The following is a 19,642-nucleotide window of genomic DNA, read 5'->3' on the forward strand; positions in this document are numbered from 1 at the left end:
GGGAAAAGTTGTTTTTTCGCAGAGATTCAGATAGTTTTCATCCAACAAGGGTTTATTGGAAATAAAGTACCTGACCCTATTCCAGGACCTCGGGATCTCTCAGTGTCCTTTCTAGGACCATTAGTATCAATTGCATCTCTCTGGCAAAATTAAAAATTCATGATAATTTTACTTGAAAGAATATTAGTTAAAATTAGTAAAATTAGTAAATATTAGTTTACTCTGGGGTGCCTGGGTGGCTCAGTGGGTTAAAGCCTCTGCCTTCAGTTCAGGTCATGATCTCAGGATCCTGGGATTGAGCCCCGCATCAGGCTCTCTGCTCAGCAGGGAGCTTGCCTCCTCCTCTCTCTCTGTCTATCTCTCTGCCTACTTGTGATCTCTGTCTGTCAAATAAATAAATAAAATCTTAAAAAAAAAAAGTCAGTTTACTCTTTTGTACATTAATATGTATATGTGTTGAATGTCTGAGATACGTCTATTAAAGTGCTGACTTACCACTTTTTTGGCACCTAATGAGCAGGATGGTGTTCAAATTTATTACCCTTGACATTGAGTCAGAATCTTCACTGAGTGGGGATGTAAGAGGCAATGGCTTCAGAGAATACTCAGAGCACTTTGACTAGTGTAGAAAATACACAAAAAGTGGCCTTCCCTTTGAAGATAAAGAAGGGGGTTCTTAGATTCTCTGTGCATTTATACTCCAAGTGGCTTTCTGTTGGTTTCTATGCCTTTTAGCTGCAGATCTTGAGTGGAGATATGTCTAGCACAGGGCTTGGCACATGGTAGGTCCCCAGTATCTATGTGTTGAAGGAATGAACAAGTGAGGTTGAGATTGGAGTCCTAAAGAAACAAAACTAGGGAAACTGAATTTGACAGACAAAGTCTTTTAAAACTCTTGTGGTCCGTCTTCTTTTGTCTTTATGAACTAAAATGCATTCCACTATAGCTTACAATTTTCCTTATTGTAACTTTGGGTTTCTTAGAACCATTTTTGGAAGGAGCCTGGATTGAAAGATTTCTTGATGATTGAGGCATAGGGATTAAAAAAAAATTAGAACTTTTTTTTTTTTTAAAGATTTTTTATTTATTTATTTGACAGAGATCACAAGTAGACAGAGAGGCAGGCAGAGAGAGTGAGAGGGAAGCAGGCTCCCCGCCGAGCAGAGAGCCCGATGTGGGACTTGATCCCAGGACCCTGAGATCATGACCTGAGCCGAAGGCAGCGGCTTAAACCACTGAGCCACCCAGGCGCCCCCCAAATTAGGACATTTTTATCAGGAAAATGAAATGCATGTAAGGAAGGATTTTTGATGTGTAAGGGAGGATTTGATGTTCAATGCCAACTGAATGTTATAGGAAGCATGTATTTGGCTTAACAAGGCATATTACAGCATCAAAATGCAGGGGCCAGGATGCATTTGGAACCCTGGCAGCCTCGGTGGGAGTACTGAAGGATACAGCAGCACAAAACTCCAGAAGCCTGTAGGATGAGCTAAGACCTTAGATGAGATACCCAGGACAGCCATCTTTTTCCTGGTGATGCCACAGCTGTCTGCACATGACGGGTTTTGCCATGAGAAGGAGGAGGCCTTGAACTGGGAAGGGGCTGTGCAATCATGGACTTTCCTCCCTTGGGGGAAGAGGGATGCAGTGCCATTTAATGCAAGCAAGCAAGCAAACCACAACAAAAACAAAACAAAAAACAACCCTTCTTCCCTCCCCCAACCCCAAACCCCAAAGACCAGAGATACTGATCAGCCCATAAAGAGCCCACACTGCCACCATGACATGTTTACAGCCTCATTCTGGAGGGGGGGTCCAGAGTTCATCAAACGAACTACAAGGCGTAAAGATCCTTAGTGCCCTTATCTACAATATGTAGAAAGAAATGCTCCAAGCTTCTACTCAGGAAAGGGGCCATCATGCTGACATTTAAGTAAGCATTCTGTAATTGGTAGTGATTACTATCAAATGACCTTTCCTGAGCACCTTATGAGCATCAGACATTTTTTTTTTTACATACTATCTCATTTAACATTCATTACAGTCAGGAGACGTAGACTTATTTTGGAGCAGAGGAAAGAAAGACTCAGTGAGACTCACTGTCTTGGCCAGGGTGGCTGCATTTGTTTGGTGGCAAAAGTGGGACTTGATCCCATGACTTTTCATGTCCAGCTCAGCATTTTTATTTGTGACACTAGAACAGTTTTTCATAGATGATTTAAGATCTTTTCTTTTCTTCCCCCATAAAGGACATATATTTTGGCATTAATGAAAAGGGGGCTTCAAAAATTATAGGCAGGTTTAAAATGGATTGTGTGGCTCAGTTGGTTGATTGCAGTTCAGGTCATGACCTCAGCGTCCTGGGATTGAGCCCTGAGCTGGAGAATATGCACTCAGCGGGGAGTCTGTTTGAGGATTCAATGATTCAGCTTCATATTCTAGCTCAAAACATTCACTATCTAAATGATGTGAAATTTACTTAATCTTTCTAAGCCTCCACTGTCTCAAGTGTAAAACGTAGATAAAATCTTCCTCTGTCTAATTCAAATGAAAGAATGTATATAAAATACGTCATAAATAGTAAATTTCTCTACAGAGTTTATTATTGTCAGTATCACTCTCTTCATTTTTTAAAGTTTCCAAATTAAGATACTTACTAACACTTTTGCTGATGTGGTGATAATGAATTCTATTTTATAAAAACCAGGTACTAAGCCTCTCCAGTGTTCTTGCCGTGTTGAAAAGGAGTCATGGATTCTTCCTGTAGCCACTGGCTCACGTCTGCAGATGAGAATTTTATTTATATGTATTCAAATGTGATTTAAACATGGTGATTCTTTTATGGCTAAATATAAAAAATTTACAAGTTAAATGTTATTGCTATCTTTACCATTTACTTTAGAGCTTGTTCATGCTATAATTTGTAAATACTTTACAAGGCAGGGGAAAATACACACTCATAATTATTTCTTGATGTTGTCTGGCTCATCATAGCTGGGTAAATTCTTTTATTTTATTATTTTAAAAAAGTTTTCATTGAAAATTTTTCCAGTCACTCTAAATAGACTTAGCTGTAAATGGAAAAGATACAGCTGATGGCTCTGGCTTCTTGAGCGTGTCTTCTGCCCCTGTCCTGCTCTTCCCTGAGTCAGAAGGAAGGCATGCAGTGTGGCAGACCTCCGAAATCATTAAACATCTCCTGTAAACTGTTGCTGTTAAAGACTCACTCTGGTTTATTTTCTGAAGGCTTATTAATAAGTTAGAATCTAATCTGCAGCCAGACTGTTTGATCACTTTGCTCTTGGCTTTGCCAGGCACAGGATTTTATTGCGTGGTTGGCCTGTTGGCATGATGACTCCTGAAGGGCTGTTGGTAAGCCAAGCAAGTGCCAGGGGCACATCATTGTTAAATTCCAAAGATATGTGACCTCCCTCAACCTTCTGGTAGAGGGTTTAGCCTTCTTCCAAGAGCCTCGGCTTGATCACTAGAAATAGGGACAAAAATGCTCTGGGAAAATCTATGATAAAGAACTACCTTCCGGGGTGCCTGGGTGGCTCAGTGGGTTAAGCCTCTACCTTCAGCTCAGGTCATGATCTCAGGGTCCTGGGATCCAGCCCCTGCCTCTGCTCAGCAGGGAGCCTGCTTCCTCCTCTCTCTCTGCCTGCCTCTCTGCCTACTTGTGATCGCTCTGTCAAATAAATAAATAAAATCTTAAAAAAAAAAAAAGAAAAAAGAACTACCTTCCTTCAAAGAGTCATGGGATTTCAGGGGGAGTTAAAGGCAAAAATCTCTTACTGAACTTGTTTTGGACACCCGGAGACAGTTTTTTTATGTAGAAATAGTTGTATTGAAAATTGAAGCAAATCTATGAACAGGTATTTAAAATGTGTTTTTCCCCATAAAAGGGAAAAGAGAAGAGATGGCAATGTATAATAGAACTTTCTTTTCGAAAGACTCCCTTCAAATCATTCTTTATCTCATTTTGTTTGTATGGTGATAAAGGATCTAGATAACACTACAGTGCCATTCTCTGTGAGTTAAAGTCACTAAAAAAAAAAAAAAAAGGAAATACCATCTGTAGTGTTTTATTAAAATTATACATGTAGGGAAGGGGACTTCTTTAAGATAATATAATGATTAGAGGCAGGAATGCTAGGCATGGTAGGAAAGCCATGCACTGAACACAATATTTAAAGAACACTACTGTGGTCATGACATTCACTCAGGATACAGAAAAGCATCTTATTCAATTTTTTCAGTAGTTTATGTGGTCATCAAGGGATATAAGACATGGCACATGAAAATGTAAATATTTTTGTTGTCCAATGTTGTCCAATACAGTAGGCACTATCCACCGTGGTTATTTGATTTTAAATTTAAGGAGACTATAATAAAATATAATTTAAAAATTTAGGACCTCACTTGCATTAGCCACATTTCAAGTGCTCAGTTTCCAGTATGTGGTTGGTGGCTATCATTTGTGCAGCTCAGATAGGGCACATTTCTTCACTACAGAATATTCTAGCAGACAGTTCTGATTTGCGTACAGGCAACATGTAAGTGACATTTGTAGCAACTGCTTGTCAGTTGAATATAAACCAGAATCAGTGCAGGCTGCAATATTTGGGAAGACTTTAACGAGACCTTGAATTTATGGTTATTTTGTCAAGTGTTAAGAACAATGGGAGACATTCAGTAGAGAAAAGGAAAGAGGATGTTTGGGGGAATAATAGCATTTGTGGTTTAGGTCTGATTCCTGCTGTAGACTGAAGAGGGATGAAGACGGAAAGGTGGTTTGAGTTGAGAGAGGTTAAGGTACCTGACTGGCAAGTTAAGGTGTTTGTTCCATGTTTCATAATGCCACTAATATTTCTGAGCAGAGTACTAACAGTCCTGGGAGTGTGGCATCACCCAACAAATTTTTCTTTATGTAATTTCGTAGATAGAAGGCTAATATTTAATATTAGCTTGCCAATGGAAGTTCATCCCATGCGCCATGGTTAGCTCCAGAGGCGTAACACAACAAAAAGTGTCACACTAGTAACCTAATTGTGTGTGCCCGGGTGTGAATGGACTTAGGTAAAATTGCGTCTTCTTGGAACAATCTATGGAGATAGAGAAAAGTGCATTTAAAGGCTTCTCATTCACCGTCACTGTATTCTATTGCCTGGTCCCTTTTTTCCTTTCCTCCTTTTCACATTTATTAGGTTTCTATTATGTGCTAAGTATTGAGGATGCAGAGATAAGGAAGACCTGAAGCCTTTGGCAAAGAGCTCCCAGTCTTGCACATAGAAGAGGCCGATGCTATCACAGTGTGGACATGGCCATGACAGGGCCATGCACAGAGGGCTAGGGAGCATGGCTGAGCTGTACAGTGTAGCCTGGGGCAGGCGGGGTGTAGGCATGTCTTCTCAAAGCAGAAGATACTCGATTCAGATCTTGGAGGATCTGAATCTTGGAGGAGGAATCTTAATTTAGTAGATTAACTAAGGAATACCACATGCAGAAAGGGAAGGTCAAGGACAAAGGCAAAAAAAAATAAGTATACAGAATGTGACCATAGGGAAAGAACCAGCCCTTGTTTCTTCTTTAGTCTTTGGCACGGCACAGAGGAAGGGTTCGAGGTATACTTACTTCCGTATATACCCATATATATCAGTTAAACAGCAGGTGTAGACAATATAGACATTTTTCTAGGTGACTCTCATGGCTTGAGGGAATCATTTAAGTTGTCTTGACTCTCATCATCTGGCTATGGATGATACTAAAAGTAACGCCAAAGAGAATGATCTGACGAGCCAGATTCAAGTTCGTTTAACGTGTTGTAATGCTTTTGTTCTGTCTGTTCCTCATATAATCATGGGAATTTCTACCGCCTTAGGAATGACATGCTAGGTTGTCACTCTCTCTCCCAGACTGATGCCAAGCAACTTGGGATCACTTGGGGAGAATTTATGGAGAAACCTTAGCCCTTACAAATACTCTAGGGAGAAATGATAGCTTTTTTTTGGTTTTTCTAGTTACACAGCCCTTATTTTTCTGGCTCCAAAATGACAGCATGCTTTTAGGAAAAAAATACAGAAAAGAGAAAGAAATTAAAATCACAGTACTAAACAAGAAACAGAGCCAGTCGGCAGTGTCTAGGAACAGAGCCACTGGAATTCTCTCACTTTCTTTATGAGTCAGAGACATTGTTACAGGGAATTGATGTTTTTTCTCCCTTTTATGACACTAGAAGACACTATGAAAGACAGTGTGGAGGAGTGGTGTGGAGTGTGACCGTGATGGGAATACGGGCTCTGCCACCTGCTAGCTGTGTGACCCTGGACAAGCCTCTTGGCCAAGTAGAGGCTCCATTTCTCTCATCTCTAAACTGAGAATGATGGCGAGACTGGGTGGCTCAGTTGGTTAAGCACCTGCTTTCGGCTTAGGTCATGATCTCAGGTCCTAGGATCGAGCCCACACTGGCTCCCTGCTCAGTGGGGCATCTGCTTCTCCCTCTCCCTCTGCTCTACCCCACTTGGGCTCGCTCACTCTCTCCCTCTAATAAATAAATAACTAAAAATTAAGAAAATTGAGAATGATAATACTGCTGTCATAGGGTTGATATAAGGAACAGAGATAATGATACAATGTCGGATCCTGTTAGACAATCAATAGTATCTATTTTTATAACTACGAATGATGAGTTTGAGCTGCTTGTTTGGATGACTGTGAAATACTTATTTTCTTAAAGGAGAGGATGCTCCAGTCTCACATTTTTAGGATACTGACCTCTGGGCATTATCTTTGTGGAGGGGAAAAAGAATTCCCAGAGTATGGCCCTAAAAGGAACAGGGAATTTAATAGGAGTTGGAGGTCTGAGTGTCATCAATAAGCCAAATAATCCCTGATATAGCAAGATATACTAGGATACCAGTAAGTGTGATCCTGTTATGAGAATTAGATTCCTATTTATGGTGAGAAAGTAAATGCTCAAGGAATAAGTTTGGCTAGTGATCCTAGTTATTATCAGTGGTTAAGGTGACACAGAATTACCAGATCAGAGATTGCTGAGCTAATTTGTGAAATTACATAGGCTCTTCATTTATCGAATTTATTGCTTATTGATGGTCATTTCTCTACACACAATCTCTAGACAATGGGAAAGAAGGAAGGAAGGAACAGATCATTTAAACCTGTCCAATGTCCTTTCTCTCCTCCTTCCTTCCTTCCTCTCTTCCTCCCTTCCATCATCTATCTTTCTATCTAGATTTTTAAAACACTTAAATTATTCTGGCATTTCTGCCATTATTTTTATTATGAAGAACTGAGCCATTGAACCAAGACACATTCATCTTCTTTTGTTTCATTTTCAACTGGTTATGGAAATTACATTGGGATTGTACCTTACTTTATGATTTGGCATAGCACATAATCTATACTAACGCTCAATGTATATTACATAATAACTAGCAACACTGAAATTACCATGTCCCAGCAGATCTTGAAATAATGAAGAGGACAGTGATTTCTAAACTGTTCCCAATTTGTTCCACAGAATACCAGTCCCAAGAGATGCTCTCAGGTTGAGAAGATTTGTCAGCGAATAAGTTTAGGGCACACGATTTACTGTCACATTTTTGAAAAATGAAAATATAATTAGCATATTAAGGTCTTTGTGAAACTTGCAGTGAATTGAACTGATCATATTGTTTCATTGAGTATTTCTAAAATTATTTGACCATAGAAGCTTTTTCTGTATAAACACATGTTAATATCTCAAGTACTGCTGTTTTTGAAACACACTTTGGAAAATGTTGAAGACTCAGCATTCAGATTTTACATAATATAATATCATTATTAAAAATATCATCTTTCTTTAGTTAAAACAGAATTTTAAAACAAAAAACTTTTTTGTGTGGGGGGAATTAGCTTTTAATTAATGTCAAACTATGGACAAGTGAACACAGAGGCCTTTTGAGATTCTTAAGCCATAATTTAATTCTTTCTTTTCCCTTTTCTACTTACACTTGACCTTGTCTGGCTCTTTGAAACACAAGGAATTGTCCTTTGTATTTTAAGAAACAAAAATGCTCGTGCTATGTCTTGAAAGGTTAAGTGATTTTTTGGAATTTTATTCCGTTTTGACTTGATTTTGTTTACAACACTATGAGCCATTACCAGGTGTTATGAGTATAATCCATTCACTACACAAATAACAGAAACAATGTATGCTTAAGTAGCATCATTCTGTAAAAAAAATTGGCAAGATCTCAAGTGTCTCTAAATGATAAAGAGAGTGGTTATTTGAAAACTGCTCTCTTATTTAAGATAAATACATTAAGGCACAGAGATGAAATGACTTTCCTAAGACCCCAGAAAAAGTCACGGTGTTTTTGAGATTAAAACACATGATTTTCTCAAATGGGGACTTCGTAGGCCTCTGCATACCAACTTCATAGGTTCATCTCTACTGACATCAGACATAGACTTAGAAGGAGGATTGTTCTGTATTCCTGTGAATGTCCTAGTGAATGTTGTACAAAGCAAGCAGCCCTTCTCTGGTGTGCCAGGGATTTTTCTTTTATGGTCCTAATTGATCTCTATCCCCCAAAGGGTTCTGAATTATGCAAGTGTCTCAAGTCTTAACAAGCCATCCCCAACACAGCTGTGCAATGGAAACGTTCAATGGAAAGGTATTCACTTCACTCTCGGCAAGGCTCTGGCCTTTCCTTGGAGAGACCCGGATCCCACAGTGCAGGTTTGGGGCCATCTCAGAGAACCTTGTTTGGCCCATTTCTGCCTCCTTCTTCTTCCCAGCTCCCTTCCCACTCCTGTCATCAGGAAGGACTAGGCATGGCAGGGCACCAGGCCTCCCCTTGTAAGCTCATGAACTTTCAGCGCCTGAGCTTCCCTGCCCTCCTCTCACCGACCCCCAGCTGCCAGGGTTTGTTTTTTACTGAGTTGAGCATTTAGTCTTGGGCATTTACTCTTGGCTGGTGGTGGCCTTGGAAAGAACATTTTCTAAGATTGCTTTGGTTTTCTTTCAAACAAACCTCTACAAGCCTGGACATTTCTGGCATTGCTGAAATGCAGGTGATTTATTCCTAGAGGCTTATATTGGTTATTATTATTATTATTATTATTATTTTTTTTTAAAGAAAACCACCAATGTGATACACTCCTTTAGTATATTTTAGCCACTGGCTACAAAGGACACCTGGCACTGCCTTTTATCAGGAAAAATTCAACTCTAAAGGCCCCCTCCTGTACAAGTCAAGTTTTTTGTTTGTTTTTTGTTTTGTTTTGTTTTTGAGACACTCAGCCCCGTGGCTCCCTCTACTGGTCATTGACTTTCCTCCCCACTCATTTGAACATTGGATTAAAATAAACTGGGAGCTAGGAAGGGAACTCCGGTTAAATCAGGAGTTATATAACCAATAGCATACTTTCTCTGTACCTCTTTTTTTATCTGCTATTTTTTCCAACCTCGATTTTGGCCACCTAAGCCACAAATTTTTAGCTCAACCTAGTGTCTCGCTTCACGTCAGTCTTGGGCTTACTTTGCATCTGCCTTTTAATAGGAGGTCACTTCTTTGGATTTATAGCATGGATGAACACCATGACCGCTGGATTTTAAGACTAGATTATCAGTAAGTAAAGATCTTTAAAGAGATAGAATAATGTACAGTCATCACTTTGAATTTATGAACCAAGTTTAGATTATCTTTTGAGTGCACATGGCAGGATCCTTGGAGGAACATACCAAACTGGATAATAGTTGCCAAAATGTCTCCCAGCTGCCCCAGGACAATGCTCTTGAACCAGTTCTTAGGATTCACTGTCTTCCTGTTGAACTGAAAGCAGTTGTGACTTACCCACTCTGCTGCTGGGTCGCATAAAATTTCTGCATAAACCAGCCATAGTTGCCCTGGTACTACGAAGCCTGAATTATGGAAGTCACTGGCCCAGATTTTCCGAAAAACAGCTGTTTTATCTAGTTCACAGAGAGGGCTGGGGAAGCGCCTTAACAGGCTGGACACATTTTATTTCCTGGAGAAGCCAACAGCTGACATCCACACCCAAGCCTTTTCAGTTAGATTTGGAAAAGTAGCACATGAAGTGATTGTCTTTAATCTCAGCACATCAAATGATGCCAATGCCTAAATATCCTGTGATGTAAACACATCAATAGAGAGCTTAAGAGAGGCAGTCTTCAAGAGACTTACTTAAAAGAATGTTTTCACGATGATGCTTAGTCATAGACTATGTAAATTTTAACATACAATAAATCAATTTCAGAAACACAAGTACTATTTCAAAGATATGCAAACAATTGTCAGGCTTTAGAGAAAAGTGAAGAAGCATCTGGGGTAACATCTGTCCACTTATTCAGGGTAAATTATTTCCAGAAATGATACAAGAATATTCTTTTCTACCTTCATCATTTTCTATATTGGAACAACTTTATGTATCACCCAAAATTATATTGTTATCTTAATAGAAAAACATTTTGATGCCTTGACGTCTATAGAGTTAGTATGCTAGGTCAGTTGAGTTAGAGGTCAAATGAGGCCCTTTTCCCAGTCAAGGGTTAAGAAGAATTTTAATAAGATGTAATACTTGTAAAGCTTTTACCCCTGTGAGTCAGTCCTCAAATGGCATTGTACCGAAAGGAGCCTGACCCAAATAGGATTTTATCTCCCAAACATTTGAGAGACTCTTGGATCAGGCATATTAAAAATCTCTTCTCTAGTACCTCAAAATTCTACGGAGTTTCTTCCTCTTCTGTCTCAGATGGAATGAGCCCTTTTTGCTGCACTATCTTGTCTCTATATTCTTGGGCCCTTGACCCCTCTCCTCTGACACAACATATTTCATGCTTACACTCCTCAATCCGTCTGTTTTTCAAAGTTTCCTCTGGTTGTGATTTATGCATATTTTGCCTTTTTTTTGCATTAAAGACCTGGGAAGGAGTAAGGTGGTTATATTGTCAACACATTGTCTATTGGGTGGGAGAAGAAGAACGTTATGCTCTTAAACCATCACAAAATAATACATTTGTTCTGTCACATAAATATTTAAACGAGACTTTAAGACATCTTTGGCACATACTGTATTGGGGAAACACACTCTGGTTAGCCGAGACAGAGCACTGCTCAAAGAGTTTGGCTACCTAAACTGGAGCCCTAGTTCTGCTACACATGTCTGGGTGAACTTCGGCATGACATCAACCTCTCTGACCTTTTCTCACCTGTTAAATTAACTTTAGTTAATATTAGCTCCAAAGATCCTTCCAGTGTTTATACTCTGTTATTCTCTAAGTATAATACCCAAGAAATTAGAAAAGGGACTAGAGTATGAAACGTCATTCAGAAGGGCCTGTTGGAGGCAACAGCAATTTTAAATTACCTTTCTTCTAGATAGATGAATTAAGGTTTACAAAAATGTAAAGCCCTCTTATTAGCTGGAGTGAAAATTTACATCCTGTTTAAGAGAAGTATGAGACTTTTGGTAATGAGAAAATCCACAAGTATGAGTGGTACTCCAGGAACTTAATCTGTAGTAATTGAAAAGAGATCTTATGCTGAAGGAGAGAATGGAAGTTTTCATTTTCTAGGAAGAACGATGGCAATGAACCCAAAATTAACAGAGGAGACTGAAGGTGAGCCCTCAGGTGTATTTTAGTCTTGTATATAATCCGCTAGAGGTGCTGTGAGTTGCTTTTGCTGTTATGCCACATTAAACAGTTAGAATTCAGTATTATTTTAGCTAATTACTCTCTGTAATCAGTTTTCAGGAACATTTTTGTTTCAGTCACTTCAGTTGGTGTCACGCAATTTCAGTGGCTTTGTGGATTTGTGTCCACAGGGCCCCCAGATTATAGACATTCTGACCCTGTGTGACTCCGTCTAACCCCCTTCCTGCAAAACTATTTGCTTGAGAATAGACTATAAAGAACCTCCTTCCTCAAACAGCAAACACAGTTACCAAAGCGATAATGGAATGTTTGATTAGTGGCTTCTCTGTTGGTGCTGAAATGTGGTTAATTTTCTTTCCCACTCTTCACTCTGGAAAAGGCAAGTTTAGCAGAGCTTTCATTCAGTACTGGGGGTGTAAACTGCTGTTAATGACTGCCAGGTCATTGAAGATCTTTTTAATTATAACCTTAGCCTTTTGTAACAACTAGTGAGTTGATCTTTTTAAAAATTTATTTATTTTTTTAAATTCTAGATGCTTTGGGTACTAAGAGGTCCATTTCACAAAATGCTAAAGTAAAACATTCTCTAAGTTCCAAAGAACATCCATTCTTCCCCTTCATCTCCTCCTCTCCTCTCCTTTTGTTTTCCTTTTCACTCAATAAATGAGAACAGTGCACTCTCAGAAGACTGAGTTCTAGTCTCAAGATCTGTACTTTCTTTAAATTATGTGTGTGTATGTTTATGAAGCCTCGGTGGAAGAGAAAGAAACCAACGCATGAAGAAAGGATTACTGGGAGGACCAGAGGTTGGGAAATAGGTCCACATCTCCATCACTCTGCAAGTTGCCATACCAAAAGTGGGTGACCATAGATAAGAAGGAGTAAACAGTTACTTCTAACTTCTCACTTGCAAATAATTACCCACCATTGGGCCCTTTGAGAAAGTGGGTTTGTTGATGTGAACAACCCATTAATGTTCTGAGGATTTTTGTGCTCATTGTATAGTTTTAAAAATTGTGACTGTTAAGGTCCTATGGGTTTTAATGGGGGCAGACCTGAAATCGTTTTTGTCTTTAGAACTGGGCTATTCTCTGCTCCAGAAGGACACAGCAGAGATAGATTTTAACGTATTAGTAGAAATACTTTTATTGATTTAAGACAGAAGCCAAGATCACATATGAATATTTGCCCCTCTGCATCTCTTCACGTCCCACATCAGTAAAGGCAAAAAGAAGTTGCACTGGGAAGAGATTCTGCTCTTTCTCTTCTTCTAGAGCACTTTCTATGAGAGATTCTTCCTGGCTTCACTCTCATCCCCATCCCCATTCTCTTCTCTTTGACTTTTGTAGCATAAATGGAAGAAAGTGGGAGATACTTGCTGGTCATGGAAAGAGTATCACTTTAGAATTGTGAGTAGTAGAAAATCTCAAATGTGTGTTTCCCTAGGTATAGCAGGCCCTTGAAATTGGTGGTACACCTTCCCTGTGTCTCTAGTGAAACATGCAGCTGCTCCTTTTTACTTTTTTGAGAACCATTAAAGGAGTCGAGCAAGCCTGCCGAAACGGTGTCGCTTAGGTTATGGCCATGAACCCAATCCAGGAGCAGCTATATAATGGCACAAAGAGAAGACTCACGTGAGCTCTCCATACCGGGTGCAAAGGGGAGATGTTGGGGTAACTAAATGAAACCCCAGCACTGCTTTTTCTAAAAACTTAAGAGAAGAGTCATCATGCCTGATGTGTATGCTATATGGAAAGAATCACTTTAAGAGTCCAGTAAAGGGCCCTGGGAAAGTTAGGTCATGAGAGATCTCCATGATCTCACCCAGTTATTTAGGGTGCTGAACTTGATGGCACAAGGGGGAGGCCGTTATTCTTAAGTGGTTCATAGCTGGTAGAGTGGATCAGCTGCCAGGAAAAGCAGAAGCAAACTCTGGGAGAACACTTTTCATCCCAAATTTAGGAATAATAGGAGCTCTTTTACGTTGGGAGCACGTTCTCTCTCTCTCTCTCTCTCTCTGTCTCTTTTTTTCTCTCAGGAAAGATAACTTCCCTCAAGGGAAATCTGGTGAATGAAGTAGTGTCTTTTCACCCTTGTGATGGTGGCATGAGTTCGGTAATACCATAAAAGAAGAATTAACTTGGACCCGCCACACATTTGGTTTGGCCTTGTCCCATACCTGTGCTCTTGTCGTGGTTGATTACCCAATTACATCAGATACGAAGCAAGCAGTCTGCGTTGTGGCTCCAGATGAAAGGTATTTTAATATGCTCAGGTCATATACTATTGGCCAATAGTAATTTTATATCATTTTCTTTAAGGAAACCACACTCCTTGCAATAACTTTTTCCAATGAAGCAAAATTTTGCATGACACAAAGCTTTCCGGGTAAGTCTTTCATTTGAATAATAGCCCTGAATTCCCTCCATGTCAACGGAATTTTAGTATATCTTCATTATTTCTTTTGCTATGCAAATGATATGGAGAATAGCTTTAAAAGAACCTCAGTTAAACTTCTGATGATTCTACTTTCTTTAATGGTGAAGGATTATTTACAGCTTTGGTGAGTTTCCCCTTTTTAAGTGAAACGATATAAACAAACCAAAAAAGAAAAAAAAAAGTGAAACTTTTCCTCTTTTACTTTAAGAACCTTAAGGGCTGAAATAGTGGTTTGGTTTCCTGACTGCCAGCTTTGGTTTGTCGTCTCTCTGTGGTCTTGTGCAATTAATTCCCCAGAGGAAATATTTGAAGAGGGTTTTTCTCCCACATGAGAGAGTTTCATCCCACACAGCCCACAGATTTTGACGGCAAACTTCATGGACCAAGTGTCTGGTTTTTACAGAAGTAGCTGTGGAGTATGTTTTTCCTGTTACAGGTGCATGGGACTCTTTCTTTGACCTCAGAAATGGGAAGATACAGCAGTCTTCACCTGGGATGGGAACTTAAACACTGGGTAACTCTGAGAACCGGGTGCTAGTCAGGTCGATTTTAATTTACTAGATGAGGGAAAAGAAGGTGGCAAGTCGGGTTCAAACTTCCAAAGCCTTTGAGCTGATCTTTCTTTACAACCGTCTGGTGTACACAGAAGAATTGTATAATCTGGCCTGTATTTTTCTCTTGCTGTGAAACATATTGAAACGCTTTATGTTTAGGTGTATGTATAGAAATTCATGAAGTTCTTTTATACACTTTCTTGGTTCCAACACCATTCTTATTTTAGAAAAGTCTTGAAAAGATAGCTTTGTGAGAGCACATTTTGCCCCAGCTTGTAAATTTGGATTTGTTCTTTCCTATCTACCAGCCACCTGATTACCGTCTCTGTGCAAAGGGCACCCGTTCACATCATTTTTTCCAAGCACTTAAACCTGGAAAGATACTTTTTAAAGGACTCACAGAAGCTATCTTTGGGGGTTCGGAAAACATAGCAAGATTGTTAGCAGACCTTTTGACTGTGCTATTTTTAGGAAACTAATTGTGTTCTTTTAAAGTACATTTTTGACAATGGGACAAAATTTTCCTTGCCCCCACTGATATAGGAAATATCTACAATGAAAAACGTCAGTAAAACACCCCACACAGATACATTTTAACTTCAGCAACAGTCGGCAAAGGGGGAAAAGTGATTTAAAAAGAGGTTTTTGCAGTACTTGTGCTGCTGTTTCTGCCCAAAATGAACTTTTATTTTACCGTTCAAACAGAAGTTTGTTTTTAAACCAGTTGCTAGTTAAAGGAGCAGCTGATCTGGCATCCGTAGGAGTCAGCTCGAACCAAACAGTAAGCGTGTTGACCAGAGGAGACTTACTCCCCACCCCCGCAGCAACCCCTAGTAGGTCAGATGCCTGCAGAAGTGTTGTCTTACCTTGAGCACGTTAAGATCCAGGAGAAAGGCTCAGGGGGCTCCCGCAGGAGAGGACCGGGAAAGTGCTCTGATCCGCGGCTGGTAACATGCACTTGGCTTTTATGGGCAGGTGGGAGGAGCTGCTCCTCATAGTAGGTGGGCAGGAAAGGAGCGGCAGGCGGGTAGCCCCGGGAGGAGCTGGACACTCTTCTCTGGGGAGGGGCGGAGGGGGCAGAGCAGGAGCCCGAAAGAGGAGGAGAGACGCGACGGGAGGGGGCTGTAGAAGCGGTGGAAGGAATGGAAACGGGAGAGGGAGGGAGAAAGAGAAAGAAAAAAGAGGGAACGAAGAGCAACAGAGAAAGGGATGTAGACCACAGACGGAAAATGGGTTGGGGAGAAAATGAATAGGGGACAGAGAGAGACAAACACGCAAGGTCTGGAAGGAAAGGAGAATTGGATTATTTTTTGCTTTTGTGTGGCTTTTGTTTAAAAATTATTTTTTGAAGAGGGGAGTTGTGGGTGACTGTTAGCACTAAAGGTGTTTTCCGTGAATTTGAAAAACTAAATAACGGTTCAGGAAAACGGAAGGGTTCCTAAGCGAGGCCAAGGAGGGGCCGCTGGGCGTCCGAGGAGCACAGCCCAAGTGCTGGCGGACGCCCGCCCGGCAGCGGCGCGGAGCCCAGGGCGCGGAGCCGAGCGCGCGGCGCGGAGCGGGTGCAGCTTGCGCCCGCAGCCCCGGTCCGTCCGTGGGTAAAACCCGCCTCCACTCCTCACTCCCGGCAGAGCTTATTTGTCAAGAAAGGTCTCCCGGTGCTGCGGGTAGCGTGCAGCATCCAGAGGCCCCTGTTGAGACTTCTGCAGCATTAAGGTAAATCCAGCAAAGGTTGGGGAGGATCAGCTGAGATTGGCTTGTGGAGAAAGAAACCTCAAAACCAACCTCGGTCCTCCAACGTCTGCTTATGTAACAGGATTTCAGGACTCTGCCCTCTGGTTATTTTCGGTATTTAAAAAACTTTCATTCCTAACAATTGGAAAACGTCTTAGTGCCATAGCTCACTCTCTGTGTGTCTTGAACTTTAAGAGAGGATTCGACCAGCAAACGGCTGAAGGATCAGGCTGAAATTCTTAAGAAATACATTCAGAGAAAGAAAAACAAGCTCCTTTAGCTGCTGAGCGGTGACTCACTTCCCAGCCCAAACTTGATTTCGGCCACCAAAGGAATTAAAACATTTTAAAGGGCAGAACCTGAGCCTTGAGGATGGGGGATATTGAGAGGGGGAAAAAAGGAGTGGGGGTGGGGCGAGTGGGCCAGGAAGAATGAGAGGGCTCTTACTGATTAGGTCTTTACATAAATATATCTACCTATAGATAGAAAACTTGATTCAGTGTTCACCACGACCTTATGAGGTATTATGTAGTAGTTTTTTTGTTTGTTTGCTTTGCTTTGTTTTTTGATTTTAAAGAACGGAATCTTAAAGGGATTAAGCCACTAGCTCAAACTTACAAGATGTCACAGCTACTGAGCTTTCAAAGCTTGTGAACTCGGCACCAGACTGTCATAAAAAAACACCTAGCCCGGTCTCAGGTTAGATCCTGATGTCTTTGAGGATTACCAGGCTCCAAGAGAAGGAAAAATGATGGTCAAGAAGAGCAGGGTTTCTTCAACTGGGTCCTATGACATCTTGGGCTGGATAATTTTATGTTGTGGGGATTTCCCCCTTGCACTGCATAGTGTTGGGCAGCCTCTCTGGTTTCTACAGACCTGATGCCAGCATCTGCCTCCTTCCTAAGTGGTGAAATCGAAAATGTCCCTACACTTAGCCAAATGTCTTTGGAGTACGGAGGCAAAATTCTCTCCTCCCTATAAGGATCATGGGTCTAAAGAAGGTCACAACTATAAAAAAGGATTTAAAGAATTCCATTAAGGGGTGCCTTGGTGGCTCAGGTCATGATTCCAGGACTCTGGGATCAGCCCAGCATTGCTCATTGCTCAGCAGGGAGCCTGCTTCTCCCTCTCTCTGCCTGCCTCTCTACCTACTTGTGATCTCTCTCTCTCTCTCAAATAAATAAATAAAATATTTATATATATAAAAAAGAATTCCATTAAGAAAATGCCCAACAGTGGCATTTGGGTAAAAATAATACTAGCTGCTACATGTGCGAAGTTTACACTGGATTTAGTTTTTTACATAGCCATATTCCCATCTGTCTGCCTCTGGAGCCCAAAGCTTCCATTGCTTCTTTTGTAACGAAGCTTATTCTCAATTGGATACACGTGGAAATCAACAAAGTAGAACCCCATGTGTTGGGGGGTATGAAGGAAGATTAGTGATATACCGGATGAAAAATGTAAAATTTAAAATTTATCATAGACAAATTTGACTTTGGAACAATTATTCCAGATGGTATGATTTTTTTGGAAATTGTTTCTTTGTTTTAATGTTTATAATTTTTCATATCTATCCCCCAATTTGCATTATTTTCAGTAACTTTTAGGCTGCAAAGAAATTATATCTAGTGGTTAACTAGCTGAAAACAAGTACTCAATGGCTATATATAATATAATTGAATAAATGACACTATTGAGCATGGACACATAGAAAATGACCACTATTTATTAGCTTCATAAATGAAAAAAAAAAAAAAAAGAATTAATGAATGCTTAGGAAGCTAGAATATTCACATTAACTTTTTTGCCTATTTGCTCTTTGATTTTACTCTTTTCTCATCCTCCATAGCTCAGTTTTCTTCTTTCCAAATAGTATGTTTGTCTTTTAAGGATGTGGCCAAACCCATGAAATTAAGTTTATGAAATAAATAACCCTTGTTACTAGACCTACAAGTAGGACTGCATTGACTATTCTGGCACAAGTCCTGAAATCAAATGTCATTTTATAGGCAGGGTACCACTTTAGGCACTTTTTAATTTAGCAAAGAAATGTATTCTGGACAAACTGAACAAGATCCAGTTAGAGGAGCATCTGGGTGGTAAACATGTTAGGAATTATCCTCATTAGATTACAGCAAATCACCTTTTCAATCCTAATTTTATGCTTTTCAAATATTCCAGTTCTATCTCATAATTGTAAAAAAAAAAAAAAAAAGAAAGAAACAGAAAAGGCAAGAAAGGTACATTCAAAGGGAAGGCAATTGATGGCTGTTATTTTTCTTCTCCTTTTTCTTCCTTCACTCCCTCCTTTCAAACCTGAATATCCAGCCAACATAACAAAAGAGCTCCTTTCATTTTGTTTGGATGGTGCTAATGATTAGTTCATTTCTCCAGTTCACACTTGCCTGAATCTGATTCAGTAGCAGATCTGGACAACAAGTAAGGAATCCAGGAATGCGATTTCTTTGCTGGTTCTTAGCGTGCCCTCCTAGAATCTCTCTGAAGGTGACTGAGGTTTGAAATGACCTAGTTTGGTCTTCTGTGGAAAGAAAGGAATCCAATGACAACATACAAGATGTTCTAAAGTTTCCATTGTGTGGATAATATAATAACAGCTCCAGATTATTACCATATTTTAAAGAGCCTTAAATATAACCCCCCCCCTTTTTTTTTGCTATTTGGAATTAATCAATTAACACATGTTTATTAAAAATGGATACCAGGCAGTGTGGAATATTCAAAGCAGAAGAAAACAAGAATGTAGATCTGTTCTCATGGAGGAAAAGAAGCATGACATTTTGTTAGTTGGGTAGCAAAGAGGAGAGGTTAGCAGTGAGCTGATCCATGGAAAGTCGCATTTGGATACATGGGTGATGAACAGTAGGGCAAGGAAGAGGATGTGTTCAGCTGAGGAAGGCACAGAAATATTTGGGGGGATTGTGAATTGACCATCATGATTAACAAGAAAGGGTCTATGTAGCAGAATAATGAGGCTAAGAAACAGGAAAGGAGAGGTGGGATCAGCCTGCTGGAGGCCTTATGTGTCACTGTGGTAATCTGAACTGTGTACTGTAGGCAATGAGAAGTCATTGAACACTTTTGAACAGTAGAATGGCATACCGTTAAATTTCGCTTTTCTTTGAATATTGTCTTTATAGTAGCTTTGCAGATACATGCGAGGGATATGGTTAGGGCCACTAGCATACTTAGAAATAGAGAAATCGGAGTG

The 19,642-nt window shown here is 40.1% G+C and overlaps 1 protein-coding gene across 2 annotated transcripts in view; it reads right to left on the minus strand.

Moving 5' to 3' along the window:
• Nucleotides 1-15,684, minus strand: part of COL8A1 (collagen type VIII alpha 1 chain) — a 147,799-nt gene extending 132,115 nt beyond the window's left edge. For both annotated transcript variants that reach the window (XM_046003911.1, XM_046003910.1), the window contains exon 1: nucleotides 15,546-15,684. The gene's annotated coding sequence lies outside the window, so the exon portion shown is untranslated. The remainder of the gene's footprint in view (nucleotides 1-15,545) is intronic.
• Nucleotides 15,685-19,642: the final 3,958 nt, after the last annotated feature.

Source organism: Meles meles, chromosome 4 (assembly GCF_922984935.1).
Source record: "Meles meles chromosome 4, mMelMel3.1 paternal haplotype, whole genome shotgun sequence".
Lineage (NCBI taxonomy): Eukaryota > Metazoa > Chordata > Mammalia > Carnivora > Mustelidae > Meles > Meles meles.